The sequence below is a fragment of the Pinus tabuliformis genome, chromosome 2_1 (genome assembly GCF_031772625.1).
Source record: "Pinus tabuliformis cultivar Carrire ecotype Pingquan chromosome 2_1, CPIR1, whole genome shotgun sequence".
Classification (NCBI taxonomy): Eukaryota; Viridiplantae; Streptophyta; class Pinopsida; order Pinales; family Pinaceae; genus Pinus; species Pinus tabuliformis.
In genome coordinates this window covers 380,585,830-380,603,339 of record NC_142299.1, presented here as the reverse complement: position 1 = coordinate 380,603,339, position 17,510 = coordinate 380,585,830, and the positions used below count along the sequence as shown (strand labels likewise).

The window sequence follows — 17,510 nt, the reverse complement described above, 5'->3', positions numbered from 1 at the left end:
CTTTGTTGGTCACCTCCACTTTCCCATTAGCTTGTGGGTGATAGGGAGTGGAGGTCCTATGCTTGATCTTGTGCTGGCTAAGCAAGGCTTCAATCATGTTGGAGGTAAATTGGTTGCCTTGATCAATGATGTAGAATTTTCTCTACAAATCAGCTAGCTCACTGATATCATGTAGAAATTTCACCTGCAGATCCAACTGATATATGCAATTTACTAAAGCATAATACTAGATCTACATCTACCATAAAATTTGCGAAAGCTAATCAACCATGAGAAACATCAAGCATGAACACATATAACTGATAAGAAGGAATCAATCACATAACACATAATATATCACTGGGGAAAGCACCAGCATAAAACCCCAACACTATATTATCAATCAAGTGGAAATCCTCAACAACATACAAAAAGAATCAGCTCAATAGCTATCCTGCTCTCTCTGTACTCTGATGATGTATATCATGAACCAATCTAGCCCTGTATATAAAGGCTGCTCCTCTGGTCCAATCCCCTATTTCCTTGCACAGTTTTGATTGGAATTCAATTACAAAACACATGTATATTGATCTAATCACACCTACTGTCAACCTCAGGTCCAACTACGCAATCCTTGAGGACACTAGTTCCACCTGCATGCAAGGAATATTCACTAGGAAGATCCAAGCATTTGATAGTACACTGTCCCACATCTGATCTCAACTGGGTCTCTGACAGAACTGACATGCATCAGTTATCCATGAGTGAATACACAGTTATCTGAAATAATAGTTGTCACATGCATGCAAGAATCAACAAACTATATCTCATTAATTTAACAACCTGTTAAATTAATCTAACTGAACTTGACTAGTTTAAACTAAGTCAACTGATCCTCTCAATATATAACTCATCCTTAATTCCTCAATCAGTGGAGAAATTACTGCATGTTCACACAAAGACTTCAGTTTGCTTTTCCTTAACTAATTAACTCATGGAGAATTAATTAATTAATATTCCAAACTACTAGTGAGACCAAAATCGAATTTACTTCCTATAGATAGATCAAGGACTGCTATAAATAGGAAGGGACCCAGAAATTCTATTTTTAGAACTTTCTATTTTTAGTAGTTACACCTCTCACCCAAGGTGGCCAATGACCTCACTGGCCAAACTGCTATTTTTAGACATGCTATTTTTAGGAGTCCTATTTTTAGCACATTCTAAATTTAACATTTCTTGTTGCACGTTTTTCAACACTCCCTCTCAATAAGAAAGGCTTCCTCTCGAACATGACCCTGTAACTCTGGAATGTTCTGCATGTAACACATCTACCCGGTCCACTTGCTCCAACAACACTTGGAACAAAAACACTCCCAACTGACCACTCTGTTGGGCTAGAACATACTCTGATGTTAAAGCTCTACCTACTGTTGACAATTACTCCCTCTCTGACATCTGCGCTATTGCAACATCTCCATGCATCTTGCACCATTGCACACCTCTCTGTGCCACCTATCACTGTGCAAAACACTTGCGCCTCTCGCATTGCTGTAGCCTGCTAGCTATGCGCTATCCTGGGATTCCTTGCATTATCGTTCTCTTTGCCACTCCATCTGCATCTATCTTTACCCAATCAATCAATTCCTGCTACTCCATATCGGGGCTCCCATAGCAAGGTCTCATCTAAGAGGTTGGGTACCTCAAGGATCCTGCCCCTCCTCCTTGGGACGATCACTCTACATCACCCCACCTCCTACCTAGAGGTATGGCTGCATGTGATCCCTCTGCCCACCTGGCTCGAAGTTTCCCCCTACTAGAGGTATCTGCATGAGTAGATGTCTCTACTCGATCTCCTCTCAGCTTCCCCTGTTGTGGCTACTCCACAACCTCCTGAAGCTACTGCACCAATCGTGGCTCCTCCACAATCATCTGAGACTTCTTCTGGCACTACATGTTGAGAGGTAACATACCCTCCCTCTCAACCACCAAGTCTCCATTAGTTGCCTTGCTGCTCAAGGCTTTGCATGCATCTTGAACCTCAAGAGCATACAGGTTCTTGACCCGTGAACCGATCTGCTTCACATGTCTAGTGATGATGTGTCTAAGGAAAACCTTTCCCTTACTGAAGACTACATCATAGCCTCTGTCTTCCAACATCACGATCGACACCAAGTTTCTCTTCAGTCTTGGTACATACTTGACATCAGTCAAGGTAATTCGAGCTCCATGCTCCCTCTAAAAAATAACCATGCCTACACCTGAGACACTATACTTTTCATCACTACCCATCTCTATGAGTATCTGGAGATCTTTCTCCTCCAAAGTACTAAACAAACTCTTGTTGCCAGTCGTGTGGAAAGAAGCTCCATTGTCAAGAAACCAACAACTTCCCACCATGGATGAAACCGTGCATGTGAAGGTGTGAAATCAAACTCAAACTGTGAAGCAAGTGCCTCACCTTCAGATCCCTCCTCGGATCCCTTCTTGGATTTCCTCCGTGGACAATTTGTAGCATAATGGCCCACCTCATGACAACGAAAGCATCGCACTTTCGATTTTTCAACCTTCTTCCCATCATTGGAAGAACCGGGTTTAGAAAGAGAAACCTTCTCCTTCCCCTTCTTTGCCTTACTCGCTAAGGCAGAGTTCTCCTCATCCTCCATGGATGAAGAACCGTCTCTTGTGCTCCATCTGATCTCCTCCTGCATCAAATCTGACCATAGTCATTCCCAATTTGGAAATTTCTCCCTTCCATTAATCGAGTCCTGGTAGCTATGCTAGCTCTTAGGAAGGCCAAGGAGTGCTAGACTCACCATATCATCATCTAAGGTCATAATCCCTACACTTCCAAGCTCATCCCTACATGAGGTGAGCTTGTTCAGATACATAGAGATTGTCTCATCCTTTTCACACTTGATCCTTTGAAGTTTTTCCTTCAATGCCAGCTTCCTCTGATCACTGATATTCTGATATAAATCTTTCAATGTCTTCCACATTGCATGTGGAGTCTCCTTCCCATGGAGACTCGAAACAATGTGATCTCGAACTCCCTCCAAGAGAATTCTCCTAGCTCTAGCCACACACTTCTTCCAGTCTGCAACCTGAGTAGCATCAGTAGGCTTAGGGACATCTTGATCAATGAAGTCCTTAAGGCCATTATCTTCAAATACTGCCTCCATGCGATCCTTCCAAGCTATATAGTTTGAGCTACCATCAAGGGCATACTCAAGCCTCAAACCATAGAAAGCCATCAATGAACTGGATGTGATAAGAACTGAGATCTATATCCTGAATAATAAACTCTGAATTCCTTCTTCAATATTGTTCTTCCTTGATCACCTGTGCTCTGATACCATGTAGAATTTTCTCTACAAATCAGCTAGCTCACTGATATCATGTAGAAATTTCACCTGTGGATCCAACTGATATATGCAATGTACTAAAGCATAATACTAGATCTACATCTACCATAAACTTTGCGGAAGCTAATCAACCATGAGCAACATCAAGCATGAACACATATAATTGATAAGAAGGAATCAATCACATAACACAGAATATATTACTGGGGAAAGCACCAGCATAAAACCCCAACACTGTATTATCAATCAAGTGGAAATCCTCAACAACATACAAAAAGAATCAGCTCAATAGCTATCATGAACAAATCTAGCCCTGTATATAAAGGTTGCTCCTCTAGTCCAATCCCTTATTTCCTTGCACAGTTTTGATTGGAATTCAATTACAAAACACATGTATATTGATCTAATCACACCTACTGTCAACCTCAGGTCCAACTACGCAATCCTTGAGGACACTAGTTCCACCTGCATGCAAGGAATATTCACTAGGAAGATCCAAGCATCTAATAGTACATTGTCCTACATCTGATCTCAATTGAGTCTCTGACAGAACTAACATGCATCAGTTATCCATGGTGAATTCACAGTTATCTGAAATAATAGTTGTCAGGTGCATGCAAGCATCAACAAACTATATCTCATTAATTTAACAACCTATTAAATTAATCTAACTGAACTTGACTAGTTTAAACTAAGTCAACTGATCCTCTCAATATATAACTCATCCTTAATTCCTCAATCAGTGGAGAAATTATTGCATGTTCACACAAAGACTTCAGTTTGCTTTTCCTTAACTAATTAACTCATGGAGAATTAATTAATTAATATTCCAAACTACTGGTGAGACCAAAATCGAATTTACTTCCTATAGATAGACCAGGGACTGCTATAAATAGGAAGGGACCCAGAAATGCTATTTTTAGAACTTTCTATTTTTAGCAGTTTCACCTCTCACCCAAGGTAGCCAATGACCTCACTGGCCAAAATGCTATTTTTAGACATGCTATTTTTAGGAGTCCTATTTTTAGCACATTCTAAATTTAACATTTCTTGTTGCACATTTTTCAACAAATGACCACTTCTCTTGGGTACCCAAATTTGTAAAATACATTTTCCCTTAAGAACTCAACCACCTTCTCCTATGTTCTTGCCTTAATTGCCTTGGTTTCAGGCCACTTGGTCAGACAGTCAGTGCACACAATGATATACTACTTTTCCTTGGAAGGAGGGTCAATATGTCCAATGAAGTCCCTATCCCATTTGTCAAATGACTCAAAATTGACTTGAGGTTGCAGAGGCATTTCATCTCTTAGAGTAGGCTTTCCCATCCTTTGGCACCGATCACAATGACTAGTATATCATTTCACATCCTGATGAAAAGTGGGCCAATAATACCCAGCTTGTAACACTTTAAATGATGTCCTCTTTGCTGCAATGTGACCTCCACAAGGCCCATCATGAAAGGTCAGAAGGATGTCAAAGACTTCCTCCTCCCTAACACATCTTCTCATAATTTGATCTAGGCCAAGTTTGAAGAGGTTTCCCCCAATCTAGGTGAAGGGGGCATTCTTCCTCACAATCTTGCTTTCCTCTTTGGAGGATAGATTCGGTGGGAACTGTGCAGATACCAAATAGTTCTGTGCAGATACCAAATAGTTTTCTATGTCAACAAATCATGGAGAGAGAATTGAAATGGCGAATAAGTGCTCATCCAGTAACTGATCATCAACCATTCCCTCTTCATCAGTAGGAAAAGTTAATCTGGACAAAAAGTTTGTAACAACATTTTCCTTGTCAGGATTATAAACAATAGTTAGATCAAACTGTTGTAATAAAAGTACCCATCTAATAATCCAGGCATTCACATCAAGTTTATTCATTAAATATTTGACTGCAGCATGGTCAATATGTACAAATGTTTGATAGGCATGCCTAAATTTGTTCAATGAATGCACAACTGCGAGGAGCTCCTTTTTGATCGCTATGTAGTTCAGTTTCGCCTTTGACAGATTCTTAGTGATAAAGTAAATGGCATAAGGAAATTTCTCATCTATCTAGCCTGGGGCTACTCCTATGGATTTGTGTGAGGCATCAACATGAATATGAAAAGGAGGGGGCCAATTTGGACCTCAGAGAATCAGTGCAGTGGTTAACTTGTCCTTCAGGGTGTCCAATGCCTCTTGACAACTTTTTGAACATACAAACTTAGAGTCTTTGGCCAATAACCCAAATAAAGGAGAAGCCAACTTGCTAAAGTCTTTTATAAACCTTCAATAGTATCCAGCTAACCCTAGGAAAATTCTCACATCTCTCTGCTTTTTTGGAGCTGGGAACCTTTGGATGATAGCTATTTTGTTTGGGTCCACCTGCAATCCTTGCTGAGATATTAAATGACCTAGCACGGTCCCTGCAGTGATCAAGAATTCACATTTCTCGAGACTGAGAGAAAGGTTCATTTCAATGCATTTGTGCAGAACCTTACCTAAGTTGGACAAAGCCTCCTCGAAATCACCTCCATAAGGTGTGAAATCATCCATATAGATTTCTACCACATCATGGACTAACTTGGCAAAGATACACATGACTTCTCTCTGAAAAGTGGCAAGATCATTGCATAGGCCAAAAGGAAGAACCCTATAGGAGAACGTACCCCAAGGACAAGTGAAGGTGGTTTTATCCTGGTATTCTAGGTTGATTTGGATTTGATTGTACCCACTGAATCCATCTAAGAAAGAGAAAAAAATATTCCTTCCAAGGCCATCTAGCACTTGGTCGATGAAAGGTAGAGGGAAATGGTCCTTCTTTGTGGCTTTATTTAACTCCATGTAATTGGAGGTTTTAACCCCATACAGAAATTACCTGCATATGAATTCTAAAACACAGAAAATAAACAATGTGAGAGCATAACACATAAAACACATATAAACAGAGATTTTCCCCTGGATCCCAAAACCGGGACTACCATCTTGATTTTTCATTATATTCCTTTCAATGTTAAAATACATATTATACATGTCGAAGCATCCAATACCATGGACTGAAAACTATCGCATCCAAAACCATGGACCAAAAACCATCGCGTCCAAAACCATGTGTGAAAAACATGCACAAAACCATAGGTAGGTCCACCCAACCTATTATAGGGTCCAAAACCAAAATTTTCTGAGGCGTTGCCCTAGATCCCATAGAGTGGGGTTACCTACATCCCTCAAACCCCCTGTGACTCCCCCCTCTACGCAATCAGCACAACGAAGGGGGGGCTCCACCCCCCTCCTAACCCCCCGGTTAACTACGTGGGCTAGTCGTGGAAAGAATATAACACATCCCAACATTCTCCCACTTGTTGTTTTCTTTCCACAGGGGGCCATAAGAGAGCTTAGTCATTTATCCAGCCCTGCAATTCCCATTGTTTCTCTACACCAAGAGAACTTCTTAGAGCTCACAGATTTTGTCAATGCATCTACAGTGTTCTTCAAAGTGTCCACGTTTACCAGCAACACCTTTTTTTCTTTTATCATATCCCTCACAAAGTGATACTGAACATCAATGTGCTTTATCTTTGAATGGTAAGCAGGGTTCTTTGCCAAGAAAAATGTACTTTGGCTGTCACAGTCTATCCTTATAGCTCCCTGTACTAACCCCATACTTGAACACAATCTCTGCAACCAAACTTCTTCCTTGATTGCATGAGTGGCTGCCATGTATTCTGCCTATGTAGTTGATAGTGACACTACAGATTGTTTCTTACTCATCCAACTGAATACACCTCCAAATATGTTAAACACATACCCACTTGTAGATCTTATCTGATCCAAATCTCTAGCCCAATCTTCTCTGTCTGGTTTTCCACTAGAGCCTTAAATTCTTTAAACCTGTCAAAGACTTCAGATTTCTTCTTAAGGAAATATATCCATGTATTCCTTGAGAAGTCATCTATAAATGATACATAGTACACAGAATTACCCAGTGATGGAACCTTCACAGGTCCAAACACATCACTATGCACAAGCTCTATTATCTGTTTCACCCTCTTACCACCAGAGGGGAAACTTACTCAATTCTGCTTCCCATATACACAATTTTCACAGAAATCAAAATGCGGAGAACTATTAGTCATACCTTCTACCATACCTTGACCATGAAGTATTCGAAGGCCCTTCTCTTCAATATGTCCAAGCCTTTGATGCCACAGCATGGTCTTCTCTCCAGAGACCACTAGATTTTCTGCTCCACTTTCAAGAACCACGGAATTGTTGCACCCATCAACAACAGTGCTACCTCGCAGCTTGTACAGAGTTCCAATTCAAACACCCCACATCAATACCAATGCTCCCCGAACCATCATGAAGGTATCCTTCTCGAACACTATTTTTACACATGCATCATCCAACTTGCTTATATAAATCAGATTTCTGGCCAATGCAGGAATATACAAAACACCCGGAAGTGTTCTAACCCTTCCACCTTGTAACTTCAACTTTACTTTTCCGTGACCAATGATTCTAGCCTTCCTATCATCCCCTAAGAAGACATCACCACCATTGTATTTCTCATTCTCGCAAAACCACTCTCTATGGGGAGTGAAGTGAAAGGATGCACCTGAGTCAATCAACCATGCCTCATGATCTACATGTGTATTTGAAGAAGCCAAGTACACATCCTCACCTTCATCTGAGGTGGTTTTCGCCTCTGCAGAAGAAGCATCATCAGATCCCTTTCCTTTGTTAGGAGCTTTAGATTTACAGTCCCTTTTGTAGTGCACTTCCTTTCCGCATTTCCAGCACACCACATTTACACGTTTTCCTAGAGATTTAGATCTCCCTCTAGATTTAGATCTCCCACTCGATGACTTATTTTTGTTTCTGATCTGGGACCATCCTCGTATAGACAAGGCATCACCATTCTGGCTCTCCATATTTTTTTGTCTCATCTCCTCCATTAGCAAGGATGAGACTATTTCATCAAATTGAAAGGCAATTGCATTTCTACGTATTGCAATAACCAGACTATCCCATGAATTTGGGAGAGAATACAACAAAATGATGCACTTGCCTTCATCTGAAATTTTAATATCAATAGAGGCTAACTGACTTACCACTGTATTAAATGCGTTCAGATGCTTTGTCACCGAGTCTCCATCTTTCATCCTCAGGTTATACAGCTTTTTTTGTAGGAACAGTTTATTCACCAGAGACTTAGATTGGTACAAAGTCCCTAACTTGTCCCACAAAGCCTTCACCGTAGCTTCCCCTGATACATTCAGCAATACTCAATCTAAGACACACAATCGTATTGTGCTCTTAGCCTTTCGATCCAACTTCTTCCATTCTTCATCAGACACTCCCGTTGGTTTAGTAACTGGATCTACCGTGATCCACTAATCTTTATCCACCAATAGATCCTTCATCTTGAGTTTCCATAACTCAAAACTTTGACCATTAAATTTATCGATCTCTATCTTTCCACTGCTCACCATCTTCTTTCACCACTAGAATCAATCCCGCAGATCTCCCACTGAATAGAGTCTACCACAGGCCTAAGTGAAACCCCTCAGCAAAAAAGGCGTCCCCTTGAAGCCAAAATAACTTTGATACCAAATGTAGGTTTTAACCCCGTACATAAATTACCAGCATACAAATTCTAAAACATAGAAAATAAACAATGCAAGAGCATAACACATAAAACACATATACACAGAGATTTTCCCTTGGATCCCAAAACCGAGACTACCAGCTTGATTTTTCATTATGTTACTTTCAATGTTACAATACATATTTATACATGCCGAAGCATCCAATACCATGGACCGAAAACCATCGCGTCCAAAACCATGGACCGAAAACCATCACGTCCAAAACCATGTGTGAAAAACATGCACAAAACCATAGGTAGGTCTGCCCAACCTAATATAGGGTCCAAAACCAAAATTTTCTGGGGTGCTGCCCCGGACCCCAAATAGTGCGGTTACCTACATCCGTCAAACCCCTTGTGACTCCCGCCCCACACAATCATCGCAAGAAGGGGGGCTCTGCCCCCCTCCTAACCCCCCAGTTAACTATGTGGGCTAGTCGTGGAAATAATATAACACAACCCAATAGTAATCAACACAAGCCATCCACTTACCATTATTATTTGGAACCAACACCAAAGGAGAGACTCACTCACTATCTGAGATAGGGTAAATGAATCCTGCATCTAGCAGTTTTTGCAGTTCTTCTTTGATTATATCTTTAAGAGCTGGATTCATCCTCCTTTGGGGTTGCCAAACTGGCTTGCAACCTTCCTTGATATAAATATGGTGAGTACACACCGAGGGGTGCACTCCCTTCATTTCTCAGTAACTCCAATAAAAGTCATCCAAGTGTTACTTTAGCATGTTGCACAACTTTTCTTCTTGGAGAACAGAAAGAGATGGATTGATTTTCAAATTTCTCTCGAGACCGAATTCTATGGTTTTTACATGGATAGGGTTGGAATCAGCTAAGAATAGATCCACTTGATGGTTTTTTTGTGTTTCCTTTACTACTACCTCTAAAGACAATGTACTGGGGGTTGGACTTTGGAGTATGTGTTTGATCAAATCATCTTCATCATGTTGTCCCCCTCCCATGGTTGTTTTTAAGGTATAGAGTTGGGTGGAATAAACTTCATATTCCTCGTCCTCTTCCAACCACAAAGGTAAGTCATGTTCTAGATATGGCTGAGCAAGATGGTATATGACTAACTTCTTGGACATGTGCCCATTCTTAATGGTCATATTTCCAGCTTTGCCGCTAATGTAAGCATCAACAGTGGCTAACCAGGGCCTCCCAATGATGAAAGGGTAACTAGTAAGCTTAACCTTAGGATGGAGAACTAGGAAATATGTAGGGTATTCCCAAGAATCAATGGAGACCATCACATCCTCCACAATCCCCTCAGGGGTCACTGTGGAGCGGTCTGCAAGTTGCAGAACTATTGTGGTCTTCCTCAATGAACCTTGGAGGTTGAGCTTAAGCATGGTGTCCTTGGTCATCACATTAATGGCAGCCCCAAGATCAATCAAAGTGTGTGGGAAAATGGTGCCATTGATGTGCACATCTACTACAGGGCTTCCAGGGTCCAAATACTTTGGGCAGATTACCTGCCCTAGCATTAAGTCGAATAGTTGTCCAATGACATTAATGGTAGGGGCATCTCTTTTTCATCTCCCTGAATGCTTGAAGCACTTCTTCTTAATCAACTTGTTGTAAATAGGTACATCCTTGATAGCTTGGAGACGTGGAATTGTGACAAATAGGCTTTTCAATTCTCCCAAAAGTTCAATCTCTTAAGGGGTAGGCTAGGGTGGTTGTGTTAATCTCTCAGGAAAGGGTGGTGGATTTACTTTAAGCATGCTTTCCTCTCTTTCTTCCTCAACCTCCCTGGGTGGAGGTAGAGGTTGGTTGTCCGAGAGTACTCTCCCAGATCTCAAGTTGATTTCCTAAATCTCCACAGCATAAGCTAGATATGATGTCTCTCCATTGTATACTTGATGTGCCTAACTATTATTCAGGTTCAAATTTGGCTGGGCAGGCATCTGGGATTGTTTAGGTGGAGCAGAGTGTAAAATCTGTGATTAGGCAGGTGGTGAAGGCAATAAAGATGGAACATTGTTGTATTGGGGCCTCCACCCCTGGGGTAGTGCATTCCACTGAGGTTGTGGGAGAGATTTGGTTGAAATGACTATTTGGCTGGTTGGGAATGATATTGAGGTGCAAAGGACCAAGGAGGAGGTGTAGACCAGGAAGGATGAGCAGGGAGTCCCTAAGAAGGTATGGATGTGGTCTGGTTGGGGTTGTAATATGCGTGAGATGATCCTTGCATGCCCTATTAGTATGGCCTAGGCCCATGAGGTCTCCTTTGGTTTATGTATCAAAGCTTCTCAGTGACCCCTTTAACTCCTTGATATACAACTTTGAGTCTAGGTAAACAGGGGCACTTGTCTGTGGAGTGGTTTTCTTCAAAAATTGAGAAAATTTCAATACAATTCAATGGACATCCGTTCCTAGGGTGCCTCCTAGTGCATCTAAGACAGAAAATGGCCAAGGCTCTCTCTACTTCCTCCTGCTTTCTCTTAATGTGCATAGTGTCCATCTACAGGGCAAGGGTTTGCAACATATCACTTTTGAAATCCTCTAGCATATTTCCAATTTCACCCTTGATGGATGAATTGGAAGACGATGGATTAACCATATGTTGACTACCCCTACCCTTTTTCCTAGCTACCCTAGAATGGTTTCTAAAGATAGTCTTGATATCTTCATAGGGTAACTGGTAGATATCCCCTCCTGCTAACAAGTTTAGGGTATCTAGAAGGTCTTCCTTTACTCCTCTAAGTAGGACTAGCTTCAGTGATTCAGGGTCAAGTGTGCACTTGACCCTTTTGTAGCTAAGTTGGAATCTTTCTTCATAATCCTCTAGGGATTCATCATTGCCTAAGGTCATCCTAAAAATTTCCTCTTTAGTGTATTTAGACCTACAATAGTCCCGATAATTTTTGTTGAAGGCTTACTACATCTGAGCCCAAGTTGTAATGTTATCTCTAGGTAAACCCATGAACCAGCACAAAGCTGCATCCTTGAGAATGGATGGAAATAGTTTAAACTTTTGCTCATCATTTGTATAGTCACAGGTTCGGCATATGACAACAAACTCAAATAAGAAAGTGTTTGGGTCTTTTTTGTTTAGGCCATGGAAATGAGGAAGGGAAGAAGGGCTTATATTTTTCATCTTAGTATCCCCATTGGTTTCCCTGATGGGGAAGGCACCCTCAACTCTTTCTCTATTTCCCCTGTCATTTCTATTTTCATCCATAGGTTCAGTAGGAATGGGTTATCCTTCTTCTTTTTCCCCTTTACGTTATTCAAATATGTCTAGTTGCTCACCTAAGGGTTCCTCCAATTCACAGCCACCTAAGAAGAGGGAAGGTTGGCTGTTGGAAGCAGTGAGGGTATTTGGAAAAAAATTCCCTAACTTATCCCTATTCCTATGAGGCATGAAAAGAAACACTTTTGTTTGGTTTTGTTTTTCAAACTTTGAAAGTGATTGCAGAATTGAAATTGCAGACTGAATGAAAAATAGTAACTGAATGAAAATATTAACTAATTGATTGAAATATAACTTGCAGAATGGAAAGCAAAGCAAAGAATGCAGAATGAAAAGGAAGAAAACTAAATTAGTTTTACAGAAATGAAACTAAGGGCAGAATATTAGAAACAAGAAATAGAAGAAAGAAATCAGTAATCACATACTACTCAGACACCTCCCCGGCAATGGTGCCAAAAAGTGATGAGCACAAGTATTGTAGCAAGAATGTTGCAACTCCTGGAGCTACTAGCTTTACTTTATCAACCCAGGGTTCATACAAACTTGAAGGTGACAGTGTTGTATACACAAGTACAAGTGATGGCTTTGCCTTTTGTCACTATTTAGCTGGCGAGAGACCATTAGGTTTTTCAAGCCAGACTTTTATGGATTCAGAAGAAGATTGATTGCTGATGAAATAAAGAGAGATCTACTCTAGGAGAAATCTTATCTACTGCAACTAATGAAAATGACTGAAATCATATGCTAAAAACACGCCCTTCTCTAACTAACTGTTGAGAAACTACGCTTTACAAAAATGCCAAACCAACATGTATGAAGTGCTACTATCTAAAGAATGGAAGTTCAAGACATCAAACATCACTACTGTGAATGTAAAGGACTGAAATAAATTTTTTTTGTTCTTTTTATTCTTTTTCTAGAAAGTCAAATGTAAACCCTAATCTCTTTTGGTGATGTGACAGGTGGCTTAGTGATGCTGGTGGATGGTTGGGACATTTTAGGAGATGATTGGGAAGTTTGGGAGACCCTTGGGTGACCAGGTGTTGGGCTTCAAAATTGTCCTTATTCTCACTCCATTATTCACCAATATCTTCACATTTTACCTTCATGTCACCTCCATTCCACCTCCACATCATTAGATTTACCTCATTATTGGGTTATAACTATGCTTTTCCAAATTTTATTAATTCTTAACATTTTAAAGTGGATTTATGGTTAAACTTTAGAAAATAATATGCTTATACTTATACCTAACAATTAGAATGAGTTTGTTGACATGTGTAGGTACAAAGGAAGCTTCCAGGGCACCTTTATGTGGCCTTGAATGATAAAATTCGAATTTGATAAGATAAGCCTCATGGAAAAGATCATGATCTCATGGAGAAGATCAAGGACAAAAGGGGGTTATGTGTCTAGATGGTTGAGAAATGTATGGAACTAAAGAGAGATTAGTGGATCATCATTATGAGTTTGTTATCTCATCCCATTGTATAAATAGGAGTACCTCCTCCATTCCAAAGGGAGGACTCTTGGAGCATGTATCCAACTTATGATGGAATAGAATAAAGCTTCATTTTACATAAATCTCCATTATATAGTTTTAGATATAAGTTGTCTTAGTGTAGTAAATGGAATAATTTGTCACTTTGTTCTTAAGAGAATTGAGCTCACTCTAAAAGGATGAAAGAAACATTTTATTTCATAATAGATCTTATTTCATTTAATTGCTTATATGTTTGAGTATTGTTTGTGATTGATGAATGAGTTTTAAATTAAAATCTTATCAGCATATGAGGGGATAACCAAGGGTCTAAGTTAGGCTCTCTCTCCATTTGATTTGCATGATAATTGAAATTCATTCTTTTGCTTCTATGTTTCAAGTATTTCATTTCTTATGCTTATGAATGAATCTTAGTTTAGTTTGGATTAGTATATGAGGGGACAATCAAGGGACTAAGTTAGTCCTTCTCTCTATTTGAATCTGAACAACAATTAAAGTTCATTCTCTTGTCTTTATTTCAAGTTTCTGGTTTTATGTAATCAATGATTTCTTTTCAATCTATGATACTGTAGGGAAGGACAACCAGGACCTCCTTAATTAGGAGCCTCTTCCCTTGCATATTATATTGAATCGTAAATAATTTAGTTAGACATAGAGTTAGTTGCCTACTCCTGCATATATTTTGCTAGCACCATCACAAGCTTACGAGTTTCCCTGGTTGATAATTTAATGAAAGCAATTTAAGCAATTAAATTGCCCAACATTTTGGCGCCATTTCCGGGGATGGTGCTAAGGGATCAGGCATTAGGAATTTAATTCAGTACTAGTATTTTTCTTTAGAAAAACTAACTTATGAAACCTGGTGACAGCAGGATCTTCATAAAGGAGTTCAAGTTTGAGTTTTCTGATGTTTTAGTATTTAGCTAGTTTTAAATTCAGTCTTTTAAAACCCCCCTGCATAAATAAAAACAAATCAAGCGATTAGTATGCTCTCTTCCTGCGCTTCGTGCGATCAGGAAGATCATAAAATCCATTGATTTATTTCAAATAAAAATACTCTTGCTGGAAAATTAATCTGCAATGCGACAATAAAGAATTTTGTGAGTAGGTAAAAGATCATCTTAAAATTTTAGATAAAATTTAGTTTTCTTTTAATACTCTTAAAAATAAAAATAAATAAATAAATAAATTTGAAAACTAATCATTTTTTTAAAGATAGGATTCCATTTTATTTATTTTATTTTTAGATTTAAAAATAATAAAACACAAATAAAACAGATATAAAATAAAATTTAAAAAATATAAAAACACAAAACATAAACACAAACCAAACTCAACTGAATTTACAATCTTGGAAACGCTTCTCCTATTTCTCTGCCGGATCTTGTAAACATGTTGAGAGGCTGCTAATACCTGCAGACTGGCTTGAAGAAGTTTGTGAAATGGTATTTGAGCTATTATGGCGTCCCCGGAAGAATCTCGAAAGGCTAAAATTCAAGGAAAACCTCCTCCTTCTTGTTGTAGCTTGATTGGGAACTTTCTCTCCGTAACTAAAGATTTCAATTTTCCCCAGTGATTGTACGCAATCCCAATTATAATCTCGGAAAATTCAGTGTGAAAACTGTGCAGATCCATTTTTCTCAAGCAAATACGAATTTTAAACTATATATAGATATCTCGATAATTTTGCTTGAACAAATTTGGATTGTGGGCAAAATGATGTGTTTGAATAAAAACTTGCAATGATAGCCTGAGGTGTAGAAATCTGGTAGAAATTTATTGGATGGCACCTGAGGTAATTGAGATGTCAGGAGTCAGTGCTGCATCATATATCTGGAGTGTAGGTTGCACAGTGATAGAGCTGCTCACATGTGTTCCTCCATATTATGATCTTGCACCTATGCCTGCTCTCTTCCGGATTGTGCAGGATGAGAATCCTCCCATACCTGAGCATTTGTCGGCTGATATAACGGATTTTCTGCATCAGTGCTTCCGTAAGTTTGTGTATTTTACTTTGCAGGATGCAAAATTAAGACCAGATGCAAAAAAAATCTATTGATGCACCCATGGATCCAGAATTCTAGGAGAGATTTACAATCACTACAGAGAACAGGTGGCAGAATTGGGAACATACCCCAGGACGTGTCAACAGTTGTGGAGAGAACAATTGAAGATGGTGAAAGGGAAGAAGGAAGACTATCTGCAGAGAATATGACAACAGAGCTGTTTGAGCCAGGATTTGAAGAAACTGCGACTGCTCAATCTACTACAAAAGACATTAGTGCTAGTCGAAGATCCAGTGAATAGATTGATAGAAAAGCGTTGCCTTCCACTTCACAAGCTCGCCAACACTAATTCTAGAATAACAGAAGAAGAGAGTGATTGAGTCTCTGCACAGGATGTAACATTGGCTATTTATGAAAGCTTGCTCATAGGTTCTGACTCAGTTGTACCGAGATCTGTTTCTGAAGAAGTGTCACATGGTGCAGAACCACTGAATACGGTGGCTTTATCAAATGCCCAAGATGCCAAAGAAAGCGTTCTTTGTAGAGAGAAAATTTCTCCAAAATCCAGGAATGTGGAAGTTAATGAAGGAGTGATGTCCTCCAAGGAATTGTCCTTCACATCTCACAGTCATAAAAATGGAGAAGTTAATGGAATTAATGTTTCTAGTCATGAGCATGGGCATGGGCATGGGCAGAAGGCTGGAAAGTCATCGGGAACTCCTTCCATGCAAGAACTAAGAAGATTCAGTAATACACCTGCAGATGGCACCTTGGATGACTTATTTGATGAGCCTCTGGAAAGGCATCATGACACATCAGTTATAAAAGCAGAAAAGTTGACCTCTGTATCTGCTTCTCCAATGAATCAGGATACAAATTTATCTGAATATGGAAAGAATGATCTAGCTGAAAAGCTAAAGGCAAAGATAGCTCAAAAGAAAACAGATAGCAAAGCAGATAAGAGAAATGGAAGTCGTTTGTTTTCTGTGATGATGAATGTTGTTAAAGATGATGGAATTGGAATAGACGGGATTGGTTTTGAGGAAAAAGTGCCAGGCAGGGACATTTTTCCTGTGCAGGCTGTAGAAGTCAGCAGATTGATTGGTATGTTGAAGCCAGATAAATCAGAAGATATGATTGTATCAGCGTGTCAGAAACTTATTGCGATATTTCAAGATTTCCCAGACCAAAAAATGCTATTTGTCAGCCAGCATGGGCTAGTGCCTTTGATGGAAATGCTCGAAGTAGCTAACAATCGTGTTATAGTTTCTGTGCTCCAGATTGTCAATCAGCTTATCAAAGACAATGCACCATTTCAGGAAAATTCTTGCCATATTGGTCTTATTCCAGTTGTAATGAACTTTGCAGCATCTGACCACTCAAGAGAAATCCGTATGCAGGCTGCATATTTTGTGCAGCAATTGTGCCAGACAAGTTCGCTGACTTTACATATGTTCATTGCATGCCGTGGGTTCTCGGTTTATTTGAAAATCGTTTGCATGGCAGTTGATCTTGTTGTTGCGGTACTCGCAGACTTGCCTGAATCTCTCATCAGCAAAATAAAAGCAGAACAAAATTCTTGAAATTTTCACCTCGGAGAAAACCCATGGTACGTTGCCAGTTTGAAATTCGGTCTTCATTCTTTAGTGCTCAGCCTTCCACCTTTCTTCAACCTGCAAGAAATAGAAACGTGTAAAATTCTGTCAAAATTCCTTAGAGCTCCCAGGTCCAAAGTTATCTGAGATATAAATCTGAGCTTTCGTACAGTAATCTGAGTCTGCACCAAGCCTTACAGATCCGAAAACAAGTTTC

The 17,510-nt window shown here is 39.6% G+C and overlaps 1 pseudogene; it reads left to right on the top strand.

Moving 5' to 3' along the window:
* The first annotated feature begins 15,151 nt into the window (after positions 1-15,151).
* On the top strand, positions 15,152-17,281 carry LOC149200439 (MAP3K epsilon protein kinase 1 pseudogene; annotated as a pseudogene).
* Positions 17,282-17,510: the final 229 nt, after the last annotated feature.